Here is a 23,474-nt window from a genome sequence, read left to right as displayed (position 1 = left end):
TTAGACAATCTCTTGCCCTCCTGTAATAAGCAAAATGGGTACAAATAATAAAAAAACACAGTAAATTATGCATTTGCAATGTATAATTCAGTGTTATGAGAGAAATGCAGGCTATGGTAAGTGTATATAGAGTTCTTACAATCTGGGAAGGAGAGGCATTCTTCATGAAGTGACATATAAACTAAGCTCTGAGGCATGAGCAAGATTTAGCACACATATTAAGAAAAACCTTGTGAGATAATAATGGCTCTATCAGTCCATTCGCCTAGTCATAGTCTAAAGAGAAGGCCCCCTCTTTCCCAGTACAGCAAATTGTTCACCCAGTGCTACCAATTCTATCTCAGAAATCTCCCATATTCCAACACGACCCCCAATTCTTCCTTCGTTGACTTTTAGTTGCTTTCAGAATAAAAGTAAATCTTCCAAACATTTCAGATCAAACTATACACAACTTGGCCCAAACCTGCCAGTCCAGATCTGGATCATTCATTTTTATACTTCTAATGCTTAAAGATACTCACAGAGAGGAAAGTTTTCTCTTAGGTGACTTGCTTTATTTAGGTCATTTAACTAGTAAATAAAGGTTATGATTCAAATACAAGTTGTCTGATTCTAAAGGCCATCCTCATTCCACTGTACCATACTTCTGATTTATAATCAAATCCTATAAATTTTACCTTTGAAATATCTCTTGCTTCCTTATTTTTTTCCATGCATACCAAAATAGGACATACCCTCATTACTTCACCTGGTTTCCCATTTGCCTGTATCCTTTACTTCCTCTACTAGAATTATCTTCCCGATTTTGTCATATCACTTTCAAGCTCAAAATAGTCTATGCTTCCCCAATGCCTACAAGACAAATTTCAAACTCTACATATCATATGTGGTCCTTGTCACTGATCTCTACCCATTCATACAAGCCTTACTGACCACTAATAACATTACTACCAGGTACTTGATGATCTAGTCCCATCTCTGGAACACTGGTTATTACATACTGGCCATCGGTATTTCGGACTTCAATGTTTTGTTTCTCAGGTCACTTTACTCAGAAATACTTCCCTATCCTTTGCTAACTAAACTCCATCCAACAACAATCTACCATACCTTATTAAAAACTCTATTCATTCTAAAGGCTGTATCTCACAGGGTTCTCTAAGCTATTCTGTAAACAACCACTGTCTTTTGGGTCTTATTATATGCTATTAATACTTATTAATTTCTACCCTGTATTATTTTCTGCCTTATATTATAGCTATCTGTATACATTTATCAGTGCTTCTAGTTGTAAACTGGTTCATGGTACGGCTCATTTTATCCATATTTTTTATTCTCATAGTAACGGAGGAGACTATATTCTCTTGACACCACACCTCCCCTTTACAAAAAAAAAAAAAAAAAAAATCAGGATCCTGACAAAGGATTTTGGGCTAGTTCCAAATGGAATTCATGTATAAACAAACAAGGGTATCATTTTTTCCCAATTAACAAAAATTTAATCCAATGCCAATTTAACAAAAGTTTTGAAGACCAAGCATACCAAAATAACCAAGAAAATTTCACCTTCTAATGGAAGAATAATGTCTCTTTTTCCCAAGAAACTTGTTCTAGTAGGGATTAAACCATAGAATATTAAATAGTATAATTAAAATCAGTACAACTCTCAAAAACCTGACAGTATTTACTAAAACTAAATGCATGCATACTCTAGGACTTGAAACTTCCACTTCTAAATATACATCAAACAAATGAGTATATATTTAGTGGAATGTTTAGAACAGCAATATTCTAAGTAGTCCCAAACCGAAGGGAACTAAATTATCTGTCCATCAACAGTAAAATGAATAAATTGTGGAATATTCCTAAAGTGGAATACTATACAGCAACTACCATAAACTATCAACGACTACAACCAACAATGTGGATGAATATCATAAATATGTTAAGTGAGAGAAGCCAGACACAACTAAATATGATGGATTCTAGTTATATAAAGCATAAAAATAGGAAAATCTAATCTATGCTATTAGAAGTCAGGATAGTGGTTACTCTTGAGGGAAGAGAGGTAGTAACGGAGTATAAGGGGCTTCAGAGTTGCTGCTGCTGTTACTTCTTAATCTGACTGCTGGCTAAACGTGCTCAGTGTGTGAAAGTTCAACAAGCTATGTGTACATTTTATGTGCACTCTTCTGTATGTATATTACACTTCAATCAAAAGTTTATTTCAAGGTAAGGTATGACCATTAGGTGAACAGTAAGTGGAACACAAGGTAAGCCCAGAGAAAGACCCAAAAGTATGTTAACAGTGGCTTCTTGTCCAAAAAAAAAAGACAACATATGAAACAGCTGTTTTCAGATCTGGGTAACAGACAATGCAGGACTGTGATCCATGAGAGAACCAACAGAAATGAAGTGAGCACCCCAATGCTCAGGTTTCTGTCTGGAGGCATTTTCCAATCTGTAGCCAGTGAAGGGGAAATCTAATCAGAGGGCAACAGTATCACTAAAGTGAACAACTCAAGAGTTTCAGAGGCTGAATGGCAGAATTTGTAAAACAGAATGAGAAGAGGGCAGTTATGCAGAGAAAAGGCTCCAGAAATCTGCCACTTGGCACTCCTTTGATTCTGTTCCTAAACTGTAAGGTAAAAGACTCCTTGAAACTAGAGAAAGAGGAGCAGTGAGTTGGAATATTCCCAGTGCTCATACAGGACTGGGTAATCCCTAAACTCCCCCGAACCAGACTGGAGAGAATATACTGACACTAGGGATATTTTGTAGAGAACTAAAGGGCCATGCCTTTACAGTAACTACTAGCCTTAAAAAAAGATTTCTGCAGACACACCCTAATATAACCTTGAGGGATCAAAGTGACCAGCAAGTTACTTAGCTGGCTGCCAAAACGAAGTTTAATACTCAAAAAAACAAAATCTAGTCACTCAACAACAGACTATTACTATGTGCAGCATCCAGTAAGAAATTACTAAATAGGCAAACAAGGAAATATGACCCAGAACCAAGAGAAAAAACCAATCAGTGGACCCTGAAATGAAGAAACTGATGGAACCAGTAGATAAGGGCTTTCAAATACTATTATAAATATGCTAAAAAATTCAAAGGTTATGTAAAAATGGAAAACACAAATCAAATGAAGTTTTAGAAATACAAACTAAGATATCTGAAAGTATTTGACACTATAGGAAGAAAAAAAGGAACAATGAAACAGAAAACAAAGCAAACTGAAGCACAGACAAAAAGACTAAAAATAATGTTAATGACCTGAAGACAAGATCAAATGGTCTAACACATATGTAACTGGAGTCCCAGGAAAAAGAGACTATGTAAGAGGAAGGGAAGTGATTTAAAAAATACATAGAAGAAATAATGGCTGACACTTATTTCAATTTGATGAAACCATAAATGCACAGATCAAAAAAACAGATAAAAAACAAAAACAGAAAAACTGAACAAATCCTAAGCAGGATAATCATAAACCAGTGATAAAGAGAATATCTTAAAAGGGGGCCAGAGAGAAAAGACCTTAAGTACAGGGGAAGGAAGATGGGTATAACCCGACTTCTCATCAGAAACAAAAAGCTAAAATGGGGCACCTGGGTAGCTCAGTTGGTTAAGCATCAGACTCTTGGTTTCAGCTCAGGTCATGATCTTGGGGTCATGGGATCAAACCCTGCACTGGGTTCTGTGCTCAGCACAGTCTGCTTGAGATTCATTCCCCCTCCTTCTTCCTCCTCCTCTGTTCCTCCCTGGAAATCTCATATACTATTGGTAGGAGTGTAAAACAAAACAAACCAATTTGGAGAAAAGATCTGGTATTATAAGTACCCTATAACCCAAAAATCACAATCTTAGGCACTTACCAAAGAGAAAAGATATCATATATATCCACACAGACTTTCAAATAATTGTTCATTTTAGCTTTATTCCTAACAGCTAGGAACTGAAAACAGTTTAAGAATGAAGTTACAAACAACTGATACATGCAGTAACACGGATGAATTTCAAAAATATTATCTGAGTAAAAGAAACTTCATATAAATTCTAGTGCAAGGTAAACTAATCTAGGATGAAAAGTGATCAGAACAATGTTTGATTTGGAGAAGTGATGTGGGGACAGGAACTGACTAGGAATGGGTATAGGTTCTATAACTTGATAGGACTTAAGTGCTGCAAAGGTGTACACATTTGTCAAAACTCATGGAATGATGTATGTGGTAGATTTTATTTTCTAAAGATTGCCACCACAATATAATCTATCACACATGCTCTTCTTACAAGGTCAACACTGGCATTCTCCATCAGGTAGTGGGGTCTATGTCCTTTCTCCTTTGAGTGGCCTCTGTGATTCTTTCAGTCAAGAGAGTATGGTACTCTGTGACTTAATGCTAGGTCATAAAAATGCCATTCAATGCCATATTGAATAAGTCAGCCACTTGGCAAGGAAGCCAAGCAACCACATACATATAAAGGCAACATAGTCCTGAACTCTAGCTGAAGTCCTGACAGCCAGCATCAATCTCCAGATTTGTGAGCCATCCTTCAGATGATTCCAGCCTTCAATTATCAAATTACATCAGTTATCAAGCTACTCTGACAAGCTTAAAGCCAAGACAAACTATGCTTTCCAGTCTCTGCACAAAGCACAAATTCATAAGCAAACTAAATGCTGGTATTTAAGGTGATTTGTTAATAACTGGAACAATATACCAAAATCAGTTAAATTCAATATACTAAAGTTACAAATTACTAAGTTTTAGTTACAATATACATGCTGAAGTTAAGGATGAGGAATACTAATAACTGCAACTTACTTTGAAAAGCATCAAAAAAAAAAACCAAATTAATAGATGGATAGATATGACACAAACTGTTAATTGTGGAATTACATTCTACAATTATTTCACCTGTGTGAATTTGAGTATTTTTCCTAATAAAACAATAAAAGTGAAATAGACGCATTTTCATGCAAATAAAACCTAGAAGTTTTTGGCCAATAGATCTGCACTTTAAAAATTTCTAAGTCCTGGGCACCTGGGTGTCTCAGTTGGTTAAGCAACTGCCTTCGGCTCAGGTCATGATCTTGGAGTCCCAGGATCGAGTCCCGCATCGGGCTCCCTGCTCAGCAGGGAGTCTGCTTCTCCCTCTGACCCTCCCCCCTCTCATGCTCTCTCTCTCTCTCATTCTCTCTAACAAATAAATAAAATCTTTAAAAAAAAAATTTTCTAAGTCCTTCAAACCTGGGTCTACATAAAGAAATCTATACAAATCTACACAAAGGAAAATGAAAATGGTTAAGTATGAGAATACCAAAAAATGTTGATAATTTGGTTTAATAACTTGGTTTGATAATTTCTTGGTTTTTAAATGTCTTTACAAAACAACTGGCCATTTAAAAGAAATCATTACAAGTAAGACTGTGGAGTTTATAACTTATATAGAAGTAAAATATAAGACTACAATACCCAAAAGGATGACAGAGTGTAAACAAATTTATACTGTATTAGAATTCTCACAATACACTGATACATATATAGAGAGAGAAAGACTGATATAAACTAAGGGATATTGTAAGTACTAGCCCAACCACTGGGGGCAGAGGAAGAATAAGGTATAAGCTAGCAGCAAAGAACAAACAAACTTCTCTAAAAACACTCAATCCAAAAGAAAACAGGAAAGGGGAGAAAGATAGATGGAACAAACAGAAAACGAATAGTAACCTGGTAGTCTTAAACCTAACCATATAGTCAATTATAATAAATGCAAATGGACTGAACACAGCAAGAAATTATAAAAATCAATCAAAAAGCAAGATGCAACTATATACTGTCTAAAAGAAAGACACTATACATAATGACAGGTAAGTTGGAAAAGATATAATATTCAAACATGAATCATAACAAAGGAGGACTGGTTATACTAATACCAGACAAAGTAGACTTTAGGACAAGAACATTACCAGAGAACCACATAGAGGTATTTCATAACAATAAAGAATCAATTCAACAAAGAGATCTAACAGTCCTAAATGTGAATGCACCTAAGAGCTAGAGCTTCAAAATACATGAGGCAAAAATGGACAGACCTGAAAGAAAAGATGGCAAGCTCACAATTACAGCTGAAGGTCTCAATACTCCTCTCTTGGTAATTAATAAAATAATTAACAAAAAATATCAGTAATCACACAGAAGAAATAGATATGTCTAATAAAGAGTTTGTATCCTGAAAAGAATGAGCAAAGTATATGGATACTCAAAAAAGATATACACATGGCCTATAAACACATGAAAACTTCTCAACATCATTCTTCATCAGGGAAATGTAAAAACCATGATACTTCACACCCTTTACTACGAAAATTATTTTTTAAAAATAACAAGTGTTAGCAAGGATGTGGAGAAACAGGAACCTTGTGATTGCTGGTAGGAAGTAAAATGGGTACAGCCACTGTGGAAAATGGTACACTGATTCACCCCCCAAAATTAACAGAATTACCATATGGCCCTGCAATACCATTCCTAGGTATATACCCAAGAACTAAACATGTAAGAACCGAAAGCAAGAACTTGAAGAGATTATTTGTACACCCATGTTTACAGTAGCCTATTCATAATAGCCAAAAGCAGCAACCCAAGTGTCCAGTGAATGAATGGTTAATGTGGTATTTTTATTTTTTTTTTAAAATTTTTATTTATTTATTTATTTGAGAGAGAGAGAATGAGAGATAGAGAGCACGAGAGGAAAGAGGGTCAGAGGGAGAAGCTGACTCCCCGCTGAGCAGAGAGCCTGACGTGGGACTCGATCCCGGGACTCCAGGATCATGACCTGAGCCGAAGGCAGTCGCTTAACCAACTGAGCCACCCAGGCACCCCTCAAATGTGGTATTTTTACATACAAAGAAATACTATTCAGCCTTACAAAGGAAGGAGGGGCACCTGGATGGCTCAGTCACTTGAGCTTCAGACTCCTGATTTCACTCAGGTCATGATTTCAGGGTTGTGAGATCAAGCCCAGCATTGGGCTCCCTGCTCAGCGAGGAGTCGGCTTCTCTCCTTCCTCTGCCCTTCCCTCTGCTCATGTGTGGGTTTGCATGCTCACTCTTTATCTCAAAAATAAATGGAAGGAAGGATGGAAGGAAGGAAGGAAGGAAGGAAATTCTGATAACATGCTGTAACATGAGTGAACCTTGAAGATATCACGGTAAGTGAAACAAGCCAGAAGCAAAAGGACAAATATTGTATGATTACACTTATGTAAGTAGCTAGAATACTCAAATTCTTAGAGATAGAAAGTGGAACAGTGGTCACTGGAGGCTGGAGGGAGGGGGAAGATAACAGGGGCAGGGGACTGTTACTGTTTAACAGGTACAGAATTTGAGTTTGGGATGATGAAAAAGTTCGAGATAAGTAAGAGTGATGGCTGCACAACATGAATATACTTTATGCCACTGAACTGTACACTTAAAAAAAGTTAAAATGATAGATTTTTATGTTACGTGTATTTTACTATAGTTAAAGAAACTGCAATGGGATACCACCACACACCCATCGGAATGTCTGCAATTTGAGAGTATCAAATGCTGACAAGGATTTGGAAGAACTGGAACTTTCATATACTGCTGGTGGGAATGCAAAATTGTATAACTATCTGGAAAATAATGCCTTGTAAATATGAACATAAACTTGTCATGTGATCCAGTAATTACAACTTAAGGTGTTTACCCTGGAGAGATGAAAATATGTTCACACAAAGACACATGCAAAGAGTACCTTTATTCACAACAGCCTAATGCCAGAAAAAAATCTAAATGCTCACCAAAAAAATGAATAAGCAAACTGTGGCATAGTCATACTCTATCTTTAAAAAAAGTGATAAACACAAAATGTATCTCAAATACATGCTAAAAAAACAAAGCCAAAAGAAGAAGAGTATATAAATTATGATATCATTTATATGCAATTCTACAAGAGGCAAAACTAATAAGCATATCAATGGTTGCCTAGAGCGGAAAGGGAGGAATGACTACAAAGGAACGTTTTTAGGGAGTAATTCAAATGTTCTAGATCTTAATTGTGGTAGCTTTAACAGTACATATATACATGCATCAAAATACATCAAACTGCACACTTAAAAAAGGGTATACTTTATAGGATATAAATTATACTTCAAAAAGCTTTATTTTTTTATTTTATGAAAACTTAATATATAAAGGTAGCATTTGGGGGCACCTGGGTGGCTCAGTTGGTTTAGCATCTAACTCTTGGTTTCAGTTTAGGTCATGATCTCAGGGTCATGGGATTGAGCCCCAAGTCGGGCTGGGCGCTCAGCAGAGTCTGCTTGAGATTCTCCCTCTCTCTCTGCTCCTCCCCCTTGCTCACCCACACATGTACTCCCTCTCTCTCTAAAATAAATCTTTGAATAAAATAAAAAGTAACATTTTAAATCGGTGAGGAAAGGATCCCTCAAGTGGTCTAGAGAATTGGCTACCCAAGTGGAAAAAACTAAAAGGTAGCTATTTGTATACCATATCCAAAAACATCCCAAATACAATCCAGATCTATACTTAAATCATACCATATGCAAAAATTAACTCAAAAAGAGATGACAGACCTAAACATAGAGCTAAAACTACAAAATTCCTAGAATAAGCATAAACCTTTATGACTTTAGATTAGGCAATGGTTTCTTAAATACCACCACCAAAGGCAACAAAAGAAAAATACATAGGTTGGACTTCACCAAAAATTAAAACTTGGGTGCTTCAAGGAAACAATCATGAAAGTGAAAAGACAATCCTATAGAATGGGGAGAAATATGTGGAAATCATCTATCTGATAAGGGACTTATAACCAGAACATATAAAGAATGCTTAAAACCCAACGAGGAAAAAAAAAAGACCCAATTAAAATACAGCAAAGGATTTGAGTAGATCTTCTCCAAAGAGGGCCAATCAACACGTGAAATGTTGTAATCATCATTAACCATTAAGCAAATGCAAATCAAAACCACAAAGAGATACCTTCACACCCATAAAAATTACTAAAATAGACAATCAACTCTGGCATAGAAGTAGAGCTATAAGAAATAACCTTCAGAGGGAAAATCAGAAGGGGAGACAAACCATGAGAGACTATGGACTCTGAAAAACAAACTGAGGGTTCTAGAGGGGAGGGGGGATGGGTTAGCCTGGTGATGAGTATTAAAGAGGGCACGTTCTGCATGGAGCACTGGGTGTTATATGCAAACAATGAATCATGGAACACTACATCAAAAACTAATGATGTAATGTATGGGGATTAACATAATAAAAAAAATTAAAAAAAAAACCTTCATACATTGCTGATGCAACTGTAAAATGGTGCAGGCACTTTGGAGGATTCTGGCAGCTCCACAAAATGTTAAACATAGGTACCTATGACCCAGCAGTTTCATTCCTAGATACACGCGAGAGTTGAATATGTATGTTCACACAAAAGCTTGTATACGAATGTTCACAGCAACGTGATACATAACCAAAAAAACGGAAACAATCCAAATAGTTATCAACTGATGACTGAATAAACAGTGCATATATGCATAGTGTAATATTATTCAGCCATAAAAAAACAAAATGCTGTTACATGCTACGAGTGAACCCTGAAAACAGAATACTATGTAAAAGAAGCCATACACAAAAGGGCACATATTTTATGATTCCATGTATATGAAATGTCTAGAATAGGCAAATCCATATAGAAAGCAAGCAGATTAGTGGTTGTCAGAGGCTTGGAGGACAGAAAAATAGGGAATGACTACTAACAAGTACAGGGTTTCTTTATGGGATGATGGAAATGTTCTAAAATTAGTGGCAGTGAATATATGAAAACCCAAATATACTAAATACAAATATACTAAAAATGAACTGTATGCTTTAAAAGGGTGAATTTTATGGTATGTGAATTATATCTCAATAAAGTCAGAAACTGTAAAAAGTATATGCTGTACTTTAAAAAAAAAAAAAAAACTCTCAAAAAAGGAAAAAAGCTGCATGTATCTGTAGTTACACAGATATACTTACTTGCTATTTGCCAGGCAATTTTATGTTTTTTCTACACTTACATTTAACAATTGTTATGTTTTAGAATTAGCTAAGAAAGGAAGAGGAACTTTCATTTATTTTTGTACTTAATATACAGCTATCTACCTGTATATTTCCTCACTCAAAAATAATTCTACATACCATTATTTAAGGTGGGGGGGACCAACCAGGAAATACAAGGAGCTCTCTGGAAATATGAAAATGTTAGAATTCTTGGTTTTATGATTTATGGGAATAATATTTAAAATTGAGACTGTGCTGCAAATCTAGGTTGTACAATCAGTTATATACAGGAAAAGAATTCTGGGATCGCAATCACTGTGCATTGGAAAAGAACTGAACTCTCTAAAATGACAAGTGGCCCGACCCTCCCTCTGGGTTCTGTGAACAGTTCAGAAATTAAATAAATTACGCTTATTTATCTACCTGAATAACTACAGAAAGTACACTCATGATTAGCCAATATTAAAATGCTATTTTCCCCCAATAAGGTATCTTAAGTGTTTTATTACATGGCTTAGTAGCACTGACAATATCTTATCTAAATGTAGATCAAGTGTCATCTACAGAGATCCTTTAGAAATTCAAAACTACCAGAATTATTTCAATTTCCTGGCTTTAATGATAAACCACTCATTCTGGTCAACAATTCTATGATCTGAAAACAGAAGCAAATGTGCCACATAGTCCCAAGGACTTACTATTGTGAAATTTTCCCTTGGGTTCTTTTTGCATTATAGTTCATTTGAGTTCAATCTTATATAGTGCCTAACCTAAAATTAAACCCAGAATTATGCTAGCTTTCAGCCTGTGTTACACACACAAAAAAGATGTATAGTAGAAGATACTAAAATAACTAAAGGTAAGTGGGTTTTCCTTGAAATAATCATGAACACATATTCTCAGGTTTATTCTATTTCATCTGTGTATCAAATGTAGTATCTAAACTCATAAAATCTGATTTAAGGATAACAAAAGACTGGCTTTTAACTTTAAAATGCTTTGAAGAAAACTTACCACATATACTTTTAAGTCAACTAGACTGCCTCTGTTAAAAGACAGAAAACTGTTGTTCTAAATACCAGCCATACTTGAAGTACTTAAATCATAAAAATTGAGGGCATTTAATTTTCTACGAATGTCTAGTAAAATACCTCAAAGTAGCCTAATTATATTCTTTTAAGCAGTTACCAGCTGGAATAGTATTTCTAGATCAATCAGTACATGAACATTCATTCATTCACCCAGCACTCACAAATGCTTGAAATTGCACATTAAAAAAGAGAGGGTACCTGGCAGGCTCAGTAAGGTGGAACATGAGACTCCTGATCTTGGGGTTGTGTGAGCCCCAACGTTCGGTGCACAGATTACTTTAAAAAAAAATTTAAATAAATAAACAAAATAGAAGGAGACAACCATTTACTTTTCTCAGAATCTTCAACTCAGGAGTAAAGAAATTACTTAATTGAGTTGAAATTACGTACTTACTCAGGAAAAGCAAGATTCATTAACAGCATAATACAAGGAAGCACTAAAACCAATGAGTGTAAGGAGACTCTCAGGGAAGGGCTTCCCTAAGTAATATTTGGGAATATTTAGCAGTATTCCCTGAGATCTGAAGGATGGATGAAATTTGTTGCCTGTGTTCCAAACAAACTGAAATGCACTGGCAAAGGGTCTGACACAGAAAGAGGTTAGACAGCTAAAAAACTGAATAGGCTAGTACTGTTAGATGGTTCTGTTCAGTAAGGAGTGTGGAGAAAGCTAAGGCTGAGGAAGTACAGAATCTAGATTGTGTGGGACTTTGTAAACTACTAAAGGATTCTGAATTTCACTCTAAAAGCAATGGAAAGCCAAAGAAGAATTTTTAGAAAAATATTTTACTTATTTGATAGAGTAAGAGAGCGTGCACAAGTGGGGTGAGGGACAGACAGAGAAGCAGACTCCCCACCAAGCAGGGAGCCCGATGTGGGGCTCGACTGCGAGACTCCAGGACCATGACCTGAGCTGAAGACAGACGCCCAACTGACTGAGCCAGCCAGGTGCCCCCCCAAAGAATTTTAAATAGAAAGTTACAAGGTTAGAATTCTACTTTTAAAAGATCATTTGAAAAGACAGAATTGTTATTTGTTCACAATAATCCAAAAGAATTACAAACTATTAGAAATGATGTTGTTCACCCAAATTCATGGATACAAAATAAATACCAGCAATAATCAAATATAATAAAAAGTATGCTATTTATAATGCAAAAAAATTAATGAAATATCTAAGAATAAATTTAATAAAGTATGTGTAAAAGGCATTTATGAAGAAAACAGCAAAAATATTAAAGAATCAAATAAATAGCAAGAGAAGCCATATCAATTCTCAACTTATATAATGCAATTCCAAATAATAGCCCCAAAGGAATCTGATAAACTGGTTTTAAATTATTATGAAAAAATAAAAGCCTAAGAGCCAAGATAGTTCTGAAAATTAATAAAGGGGAGGCCTGTCCTCCCAGATTTCAAAGCTTAATATAAACTATTTGAAATAAAACAATGTAGTACTGGTGTTTAAAAAGAAAGACAAAAAAGAAAAGAAACAAACAAACTAAAATCAAACCCAAGCACAAGGCAGATGATACAAATGACAATTTAAAAAAAAATGAAATAATGGGTAATGTTGGGACAACTCACTTATCATGAAAAAAAAATCTGATTCTCAACTCCCTCCCACATGGACCTAAATGCAAAAAACAAACAAAAAAACAAGTAACATAAACCTCTCAACTATTAGCAGACAATATAAATTTCTTGACCAAAAATTACAAATCATAAAGGAAAAGGCTCTTGATTTCAACACTGAAATTTGAGATTCTATATCCCGAAAGAGAATACCATTAATAGGCAACCAGCAAAGTATTTTATTCTTATTCTGATAACTTTCATGGCTGCACTGTAAAATAAGAAAGATGGATAAGATGATGGTCAAGGTCCTTTACAACATAAACACTGTATGCTAATGGCTTACTCTTTTTAACACCATTCTTTAATTTATAAAACATTTAAAAAATACCAAAAATAATAAAATTCGTATGCATTTACCCACCATTTACACCATTTAATGTAAATTAAAATGAGGTATACTAGAGGCGCCTGGGTGGCTCAGTCGTTAGGCATCTGCCTTCGGCTCGAGTCATGATCCCAGGGTGCTGAGATCCAACCCTGCATTGGGCTCCCTGCTCCGCGGGAAGCCCGCTTCTCCCTCTCCCACTCCCCCTGCTTGTATTCCCTCTCTTTCTGTCTCTCTGCCAAATAAATAAATAAAATCTTAAAAAAAAAAAAATGAGGTGTATAAAAAAAAAGGTATCATTTCACATCCATTAAGTTTGAAAAAATTTTAAAATAGGACAAACCAAGTGAGGGCTAGGATGCTAGAAAACAAAGTACACATATAAAGTATATACTAGCATAATGATTTTAAAGAAGAATTTAGAAATATCTAGTAAAGTCAGTTATTCACAACCTATTCCCAGGCAATTCACTTTAATGAATCTTCTTAAACACCTACACCAAAAAATGTGTAAAAGCAATCACTGCAGCATTATTTATGATAAAAAAGTAACTTAAAATATCCATCAATAATGAAATACATTTTATATATCCATACAATGGAGTACCATACAGCAAATTGAATAAACAAGACATATATCATATAACTCAAAAATGCTAAGTATTTTTAAAAAATCTGATGAAAGGGGCGCCTGGGTGGCTCAGTTGGTTAAGCGACTGCCTTCGGCTCAGGTCATGATCCTGGAGTCCCGGGATCGAGTCCCGCATCGGGCTCCCTGCTCAGCAGGGAGTCTGCTTCTTCCTCTGACCCTCTTCCCTCTCGTGCTGTCTCTCATTCTCTCTCTCTCTCTCAAATAAATAAATAAAATCTTTAAAAAAAAAAATAAAAAAAAAAATCTGATGAAAGATTACGTACAATACAGTACCATTTTGTAAAAATTTACAACACAAAACACTTATTACTTATGGATACTTGTACAGGGATACAGTAAAGTATAAACAAAAATATGATGTATACTCAAGAACCTCAGGAGAGTTATTAAAGAGGGTAACAGGACTGGGAAAGATTGGGAGTACGTTGCTATAAGTGAACACCTGAGACTGCATTTACTTCCCAAAGAACCAAAAGTGGCAGAATTTACAGTTCTGGATGGTATGTATTTGCTATATTATTTACTGTATGTTTTAAATATTTTATAATTAAGATACATATATTCAAAAAGAAATAATGAATATATAATATCTAAACTGAAAATTACCTTGGAGATCATCTAACCCAACCTCCTTACTTTATTAAAGAAAAGATATTAGAATAAGAATATAAAATACTATTGTAGTCATGGCAGTTTTAAACATACACTACTTAGGGGAATTAAATCTTGATACTTAAGAGAAACTTGTAGGCCACAGTGATCAGCCTTAATTTTTCAAAATCTGACATCAGCTAAAAATATGGAGAACACAAACACACCCCTCCTAGGAAAGCCTAGTCAAATTCCGCACAGGCAGAGGCATTAAAGTGGGGCTGTAGCACAGATATGTCTTTGGCCCACTATCCAGGCTGACCCCTAGTCCTGTATCTACTTAAAATTAGTTTAAAGTTCTGAAGCCTAGAGGATTTTGTTCCTGATGATTCTTATTCATCAGGCCACAGCAGGTATCTAAAAGTAGGCCTGAACTGGAAAGCAGTTCATTCATCAAGCACTTACAAATACATAAAACTGCACCTGAAAAGAAAAAAAAAATGAGATACGCAGCAATTGTTCTCATAGAATCTTCAATCCAGGAGGAAAGAAAGAATTTAATTTCAGTTGAGGTAAGTGACTTACCTATTTTCCAGTTGAGATCCAACTATTTTTAAGTTCACCCCTCCTTGCCTTTCATTTAGCCCAAAATATGGGAGAGGAATTAGAGGGGATGAACTGATTGAGTTCAATGAGACCATAACACTTTACTTTTTCATTTTGAAGGTAATTTGAAATACAGTCCATTGGGCAATAATTAAAGAAATATACAATAATACCTGAAATGCAGAAATCTAGTTTTATATGTTTAAAAGACAAAAGTTAGCTCGGTTTTTCTAATACATTCTCCTTAAGTGTTCTTGTTTCAACACTATAGTCAACTTTTAAGCACTTCCATTCTGTCAAGCACAGTGCATCCCTACCTCAGCTACCAAACTTTATCCTTTTAATTTTCTATTTTCCCTGTTCTTTAAACATGTTTAATGTATTGTAGTCCATTTCGGGGTGCTAAAACAAAATACCACAGACCGGGTGGCTTATGAACAGAAACTTATTTTTCCAATTCCTGGAGCCTAAGAAGCCCAGTATCAAAGTGCTGGCAGATTCGGTGTCTGGCAAGAACCAGCCTTCTGGTTCACAGACAGGTGTCTTCTGGCTGGGTCCTCATATGGTAGAAGAGTCAAGGGAACTCTGAAATCTTTAATAAGGCACTAATCCAATTCATGCGGACTCTACTCTCATGATCAAATCACCTCAAGAAGGCCCCACTTCCTAAAACCATTACAATGGGTGTTACAATTCAAACATAAGAATTTTGAGAGGACATAATCATTCAGTCTATAGCAATATGCCACAGACATAGCAAAATGTGTAAGAAATTGAATATGAATGAAGCAGCTTAAGTAATTAGGGGAACTTTTCATTTCTTAGAAGCTCTAAATTTAGAATATCTTAAACAGCACAGTTTCTATCACCAACATGCAATATGATGCATTGTCAGCCCACTTCAGAAAACTAGAAAAGAAAAATGTTACCCAATTATTTTTGTGTGAAATGGGATTTATCGATCAGTATATATGTCATTACAATAGGTGCTCAAAAGACATGTATTTTTCCCCCAAACAAAAACTTTATTTAACAAAGGTAAATACTTAACATTCTTATTTGTGGCACACTATAAGGTTATCAATATTGGCACATACACACACACAGAGGCACAATAAATAGAATCCATAAGAAAAAATACTAAAATAAGTAATAAGCTGGAAATACCCATACTTCTCCCTAGGACCCATGAGCTTTATATAGAAAACATTGGTGGGCATTTCATCTTTTCCCTTCTGAAGAACAGGATTATGCTTTACATCTGATAAGAGAAAGGAAGTACTTGTTGGCAGTATGAAGAAATTCCCATAGTGGTAGCTGCAATGCTAGAATTATCATCTCAGAAGAAAATAACACCAGTTTTAAAGATGGAGCTAGAGTACAAGGAAGTGACAAATTGTGACATTTGTCTATGCTGAATGGTAGATACATGATTGTTATGTTATTCTCTGTACTGTCTGCATATTTAATTTAGAGAAAATTCAGAATTTATTCTGTATCACAAAAAATATAAAAGTAAAGAGGTTAGGATAGTGGTTACAGGCCACAAAAGCAATTCTAAGACTACCTTCTCACATCCAGTAATAGAAGTCTATTATATTAGCAGCTTGAAATGAGTAAGGTATCCCTTTTGATACAAGGAGAAAGAAGTCATCACATTAAGAACAAAGAGTTACAAGCCTGCACACCACAAAGAGGTCAAAAATTTTTTTCATGTTTTATTTCTGTAATATAAAAGGATTTGTGCTTGACTAACCTCAACTAACCCCAAAGGGTACAGAAGGTCAACTTCTATAACACATTTAACTGTTAAGAGCCATCATATTAAGCTCCATATTGGCCAGCCAAGAGTTTCATTTAAGGTACATTTTATCCTACTTTTTTTAGTAAGTGTTCAGGGCTCAAATGTAACTTCCATGCTTTTTATTTGTGGCACAGATGCTGACTTTAATAAAGTATTATATAGGATTCTCTTCTATGATCCACATGTGCTATCTTATAGATTGCAGGAGACTTCCTAGAATGGAGCTTCTGGAATAATCTTTTTTTCTTTCTTTTAAGGATTTTATTTATTTACTTGACAGAGAGAGACACAGCTAGAGAGGGAACACAAGCGGGGGAGTGGGAGAAGGAGAAGCAGGCTTCCCGTAGAGTGGGGAGCTCAATGCGGGGCTCAATCCCAGGACCCTGGGATCATGACCTGAGCCGAAGGCAGACGCTTAACAACTGAGCGACCCAGGCGCCCCAAAGTTCTGGAATAATCTTATCCAATAAGAATCTATGTCTCCAAAATCTCTTTTCCTTTCAGGTCAACCTTATGATTTACCTGCCATTTATCAAATTAACAGGAGAGATCAAAAGTAAAGCAAATTAGAGTGCCTGGGTGGCTCAGTGGGTTAAGCCTCTGCCTTCAGCTCAGGTTATGATCCTGAAGTCCTGGAATCCATTCCTGCACTGGGCTCTCTGCTCAGCGGGGAGTCTACTTCTCCCTCTGGCCCTACTCCCTCTAGTGCTTTCTCTCTCGCACTCTCTCTCAAGTAAATAAAATCTTTAAAAAAAAAAAAAAAGTAAAGCAAATTAAAGAAGGGGTTTGACTAAGGATTAATAATACTGAATAGTGCATCACTAATTATTAAGATCTATTGTTTATTTCAAATGTAGTTAACAAATTTAATTTAAACTCACACACTAAATATTTCCCAAAACAATACTTCTGAAAGTATGAAAAGGTTAAAAATGTTTATAGAGAAAAAGCACGAAAATATTCCAATCACTTGTTTACCACTAACCAACTTGTTTTCTTGGGCAAGTCACTAAGTCACGTATAAGGTCACTTTATACAGTATTATTCTAATTTTTTTTGAGAATGATCACATCTGAAAAACAATCCTTTGAAACAGACAAAGCAAGTATCACCTTCACTTAACAGAAGTTAACAGAACAAAGGCTCTGAAAGATAAATGACCTGCTCATGACCAGCTAGGAAGCTAGATTGGAAGGATGAACCCAGGATCTTCTGACACCAAAGTTAGTGCTTCTTCCTCCACATCAGTGGTTCTTGGTCGCTTTTGTTCACTGAACCTGTTGAGACTCTGAAACTTAAAATTTATATATAATTTTAGGGAGTTCACAGTCACGAAGCTTAGAATCAAACAGAAACAACTGTCAGCTAAATCTCATTTGCAAACAGCAATATTCCAAAAAAGGTATTAGCTTTATTTCATCCTCAGACTGGCCTTAAACTTAAAAACTTCATTTTGACTCATTATCCATCATGGTGTTTACTTAATGATAACTTTGATCAAAGTAAAGTTGGCAAAGAAATTTATTATCTATTTATTAATAAGTTATTTCATTTAAGAAATTATATAGCATCTTTAAGTATTTTAAACATCTGTTCCGGACATAGGATATGTTTGTAGATTAACACCATTTCTAGTTACTGTAGTTTTACTTGACTTCCTTTATTAGAAGAAAAAGCCCCATTTCCTGCACTACCTCTTACGCTCAGAAAAGGCCCAGTGATGGCATCTTGTAAAGTCTGCCTTCTAATAATAGTGTAAAAACATTCAAATAGAGGCAAACTACTCCTCTCAACAGGTAGGACAGAACATAAGCCACTATATACAGAGTCCTGAACTCTAGTCCAGAAACTCAGACTGTGCTTCTAGCTCTGCCACCTGGGTGACTTTAAGAAAATCATTTTAAAGCTCTGCACTTCAATTTCTTCATGTATAAAATGAATGGAGTGTCTGGCCTCAAGAATAGTCCTACTGAGGTTTGAAACTTCTATGAAGCTAGAACCAGAAGACAGAATGATTATCACCCCAGAAAAATATCAAAATATTTACAGGCAACTGCCAAAGTAAATTTCTTTTTTTTATATACATACCCATTCACACACAGACGCACACACACTATGTACCAGATTTTGTACCAAGGTAAAGATATAAAGTATCTCACATATGCCAAATAGTTGTATAAAGGGGTAAAAACAGTATTCTTTAGAATAGCAGCTGCAGGTGGAAGCGTTTAGTCCACAGAACTGCCCTAAGACTGGAAGAGCACAGAAGAATGAGGCTCCATTATATGAAAGGATTTCACAAAAAAATGGTGTTATGTGGAGAAAGTCACTAGACTAGAAGCTTCCAAAAGACAGACATGATTGTCTTTGTAGCTCCTACATCTAACCCAGCTCATAGCAGACACAGTAGGTACCCAATGAATGTTAGTTGACTACTGATAATTCATCCATATGCTGGCAACACACTTTCTGATAAACACTAGGAGTCCCTCCCCTTAAAGAGTGAGTTCATAGCTAGCGAGAATGAAAACAATGTAAAGGGTTAACATGCTAGAGTCCACCGTACAGAAGGTGCTTTTGAGAACAACAACAACAAAAAAACAAGGTAGGAAGACTTCAAATGATAATACTCTATGTGTTGGACATTTACAAATTCTAATCCTCAAAACAACTCTGAGTTAGTTTCACCATCCCATTTTATAGATGACAAAACTGCAGCTCACTAAGACTAAGTAACTTGCCAAGATCAGACAACTAAGGTGAGCCCAGAATTAAAAATGGGATCTAATTCCAAAGCTATTCTCACTGCACATACTGTAATGTTTTTGAATTTATCTTTACATTTGCAGTGGGGGGAGAGTCAAAATCAGCCAAAACTCTGTTATCCTGAATTATCCTGGATAAGAGAAAATTTGTCTTCACTCATAAAAGTCAAAAAACTAGGCGTGCCTGGGTGGTTCAGTTGGTTAAGCTCAAGTCCTGGGATAGAGTCCAGCAACAGGCTCCCTTCTCAGCGGGGAGTCTGCTTCTCCCTCTGACCCTCCTCCCTCCCATACTCTGTCTCTCAAATAAATAAATTTTACTTTAAAAAAAATCAAAAAACTAACTTTTTAACAGCTCCATGTGCATTTAATGTAATGTCTCTATGTTTTGACCAATACAAGTTTGGGTCTAAACAAAAATGTGCAACATGACAAGAAGATAACCAGTAATCATTTAAGAAAATAAACATTCATAAATTTTTCAAGTGCTTGGGTTGAAAAATTTAGATATGATCCATAGTTTTGGATTATCCCACTGACTGCTTATTTGAAATAGTAAATTATTTCAGATTTGGGGGGGGTTGGAGGGGACAGTAGAAGGATCATTTTAAAAATGACCTAAAGTTTAAGAAATACAACTGATTAAAGGTTAAATGTCCAAGATACTGTAAGTACCCAATAAATCTTATTAAATGAATTGAACAAGTGGGATGAGAATGTGTCTTCCTCACACTTCTAGTAAGTATACTTAAGAAGGTACTTTTTTAAGCCAAGAAAAAAAATGTACAATTTAAGAGAGGTGAAATAAAACAGATTACCACATCTCTGAAAAGAAATCAAAACACTGTAATTTGTATCTCTGTGTAAAGTTAAACTCCTCAGGAACTAGGCAATGTCCAGACAATAGTGTACATAATACTTAGCATACTGATAGTTAATAAATATTGATACAGCAAGACTTTCTTAGTTTCCAATTCTAATTTTGTAAAGAGAGGGTCATTATTTCTTGAATCTATTTCCGGCTTTTGTTGTGATTATTAGTTTCTTTAAAGGGCTTCTGGGTCATTCCCTGAGCTTATCAGCACCATCATTAATACTGTATTCATTTTATTACAAATGTGATAAATAACTCAGATTTATAAGCAAGATCTAATTCTAAAATTATTTCCACTATACATGCCAGGACAAAAATTTTATTTTTATCTTCCTAAACTCTGAACTTTTTTACCTGGTTTAAACAGTAAGAGTACTCATTAGTCAGAGCTTATGAAGCAAACACTTCTCATCCCTCTTGTCTAATTCACTCAAGATTTATTGGTTATCTACTGTGACTCTGACAGGTAACTTTTTAACAGTTTTTCTTCCAAACTTTAGGTCATTTCCATTTCAAGCCTCCTTCCCTCCCCCCAGAATATTCTGGAATAATTTCCTGCTTCTTTCAATACTGCAGGCAGGGGAATTCTCCAAAATTAAGGGTCATAGCTATATCCCCTCATGATTTATGGAGAGTAACTCTGGATTGTAAATCCCATACTGCTATTCGTTTACATTTTCAAAAGTACCCTAGCCATTTAATAAATATAATCCCAGACAGATTTAGTAATGTTTCTATTTTAGTATGCCAATTGGACGTTTTTAAAATTCAGAGACTAAATTATCTTTGGAGTCCAAGCTCAAACAGTGCCTACATTAAAATTATTTCTAACAATTTTATGGACTAAAGTATTTGCCACATTCAATTCTGACTTTACCAACAAAACCTACACGCCATGACGAAGAAAGAGTCCTTTTCATTTTCTCAACTGAAAAGGGAAAATAAAATAATGCCAACTGTTTGCAGGTTTGCATTTAACAGAATCTCTGGCAAACCCGGTAGCTCACGTTTAATTTGAAAATCCCGATAATCTGTGAACACAATCCTTGGGCTTGATTCCCACTTCATCCGCCCTCCCTCCCCACCAGTCCACCCCCAAAACCCCAACCCACCAAACCACACGTCTAAGCATTTTTCACCAACAGGGCCAAAACCTCGAAAAAAGAGCTCCCCTTGAAAGGAAAAGGCCAGCCCTACCCTGCCTGGGGCCCAGGCCTGCTCCGCGAGCTCCGCTCCAAGGAGGGCCAACTCTCGACGCCCTGCACGCCCCGCCCCGGGCCCGCTCGCGTCCCCTTAGGCGACAAAACCCTCCCTCCGGCCCTCAGCCAGGACTGACAGTTACGGTAGCAGCAGCCGCTGGTACCAAAGCCCTACTTCTGGCACTGACCCTCCAAACCACGCGCCCCCAAACACTCGCCGTGGCGCGGTTTGGGAGCGTCCCTACCTTCGCCAGAGCCAGCCCCGAAGGGTGGTCTCAGCGACAGAAAGAACGAAGAGAAATGCCGACCAGCCTCCCCGGCCCAGGCCCGGTCCTCGGCCACACTGACCTGTTGTCGCCCCCGCGCCTGGGCTGTGGCCCTCGCAGCAGCGGCTGCCTCACTGGTCGCAGTCGCCCTCGCTCGCCGCCTCCGCCCGCCACCGCCTCGTTCCCTTTCGCTGCCTCCACCGCCGGGGCTCATGCGGGACCCGCGCTTCCTTCTCCGGAGACTAAGGCCGGGAAAGGGGGCGCCGGGGCCGCAGAAAACCCCGCGCTCGTCGCCAGCCGCCGCTCCGCCGCTGCCTGTCCCCACTGGGGAAATGCGGGGCCCGCCGAGCCGGGGCTAGGCTGCGAGCTGCTCCGAGCGCGACCCCAAGGAGGAGCCGAGGGAGGCGCCGCTGCCCGCGGCCGTAATCGTTGGGTCCGCAGAGATGAAGCTCAAGTCGGAGGCGGCAGCGGAAGGCGAGCGCCCAGGCCAGCGGATGGCTAAGTGGCAGCGGGGTGCGCGAGCGGGAGGAAGGCGGTGTGTCGAGATTCTGGCGAAGGGGAGTCAGGCTATGTCGTCTCCTGCAGTCACCCCGAACCCAGCGCCACCATCTTGGGAAAAACGCGGATCTCGCGGCCGCAGCGCAAGCCGGGAGGACTGGCTGGGCGGGCCGAGTATCCCAGCAGGCAGCGCGTGCCGCCCGGTCGGGCCAGAGCTCCGGGCCGGGACGCAGGGACGTGGGGCGGGGCCGGGGTGCGCGCGGGAGGGCGCAGCGTTTTGCCCCGCCCTCTCCTGCCGGCTCCTCCCCCTTCCTGCTTGCCGTCGTCGCCACCGCAGGGGCTGTTGGGAAGGGGAAGTTGCTCGGGGCTCTTTGGAGTCCTGCCAGTGTTGGTCGCCATCTTGGGATCGGGCAGAGGGTCAGTGTTTTATCGAGTCACCGCTGTCTATGGCCCCACCGAAAGAAGGGCGTACACGCCGGAAACCCTCTGGAGCCCCCAGGAGTGTTGGAGAGGCCCCTGGTATACCCAAGTCGAGGAACGTGCTAGGACTTAAACGCTCCCGATTTTAGGGGGACGAATCGGCTCTGAAAATCCGCCGAGGGAAGGGGGGTGGCTTTGATAGCTTCCAGCCCCGCGGCGAGGCTGCAGCCTCCGGATACCAGGGCCTCCGACCCCAATCTCTTTCCGTCCAGAGCTGCCTTTGTAAATACTGCAGAGGTACCCCGAGAGTATGAGCCATCTTTCAGGGGACCAAGGTCATTTGCTTAGGCCTCTCCAACACGATGTCATTAGTTTACTAGAAGATGAAAGCCTGTCTCGCAGTTTTGACATTCGGTAGGTTGTTAAAGAGACTGTGGCCTCTTGGTTAACATCAGCTGGATGGATGCTAATTTTGATCCATATGACAACCCATTTAAAAGCCGTGCGTCTTCATATTTACTATCAAGGTCATCGTTTTATTTAAAAGGGTTTTTTTTTTTTTTATGGCTCTGCGACAGAACTAGCAAATATAGTGGAATTACTAACAATTCATAGTCTTAACGGCTTGCAACTTTGCTAAGCCCTAAAATAC

The 23,474-nt window shown here is 37.7% G+C and overlaps 1 protein-coding gene across 5 annotated transcripts in view; it reads right to left on the bottom strand.

Moving 5' to 3' along the window:
- Positions 1-22,586, bottom strand: part of UBE3A (ubiquitin protein ligase E3A) — a 98,644-nt gene extending 76,058 nt beyond the window's left edge. For all 5 annotated transcript variants that reach the window (XM_073887400.1, XM_025852087.2, XM_025852088.2 and 2 more), the window contains exon 1: positions 21,987-22,586. The gene's annotated coding sequence lies outside the window, so the exon portion shown is untranslated. The remainder of the gene's footprint in view (positions 1-21,986) is intronic.
- Between the last annotated feature and the right edge of the window lie 888 nt (positions 22,587-23,474).

Source organism: Callorhinus ursinus, unplaced genomic scaffold, assembly GCF_003265705.2.
Source record: "Callorhinus ursinus isolate GAN/ISIS: 27379988/994484 unplaced genomic scaffold, GSC_fseal_2.0 scaffold78, whole genome shotgun sequence".
Classification (NCBI taxonomy): Eukaryota; Metazoa; Chordata; class Mammalia; order Carnivora; family Otariidae; genus Callorhinus; species Callorhinus ursinus.
This window is presented reverse-complemented; position numbering and strand designations above follow the sequence as displayed.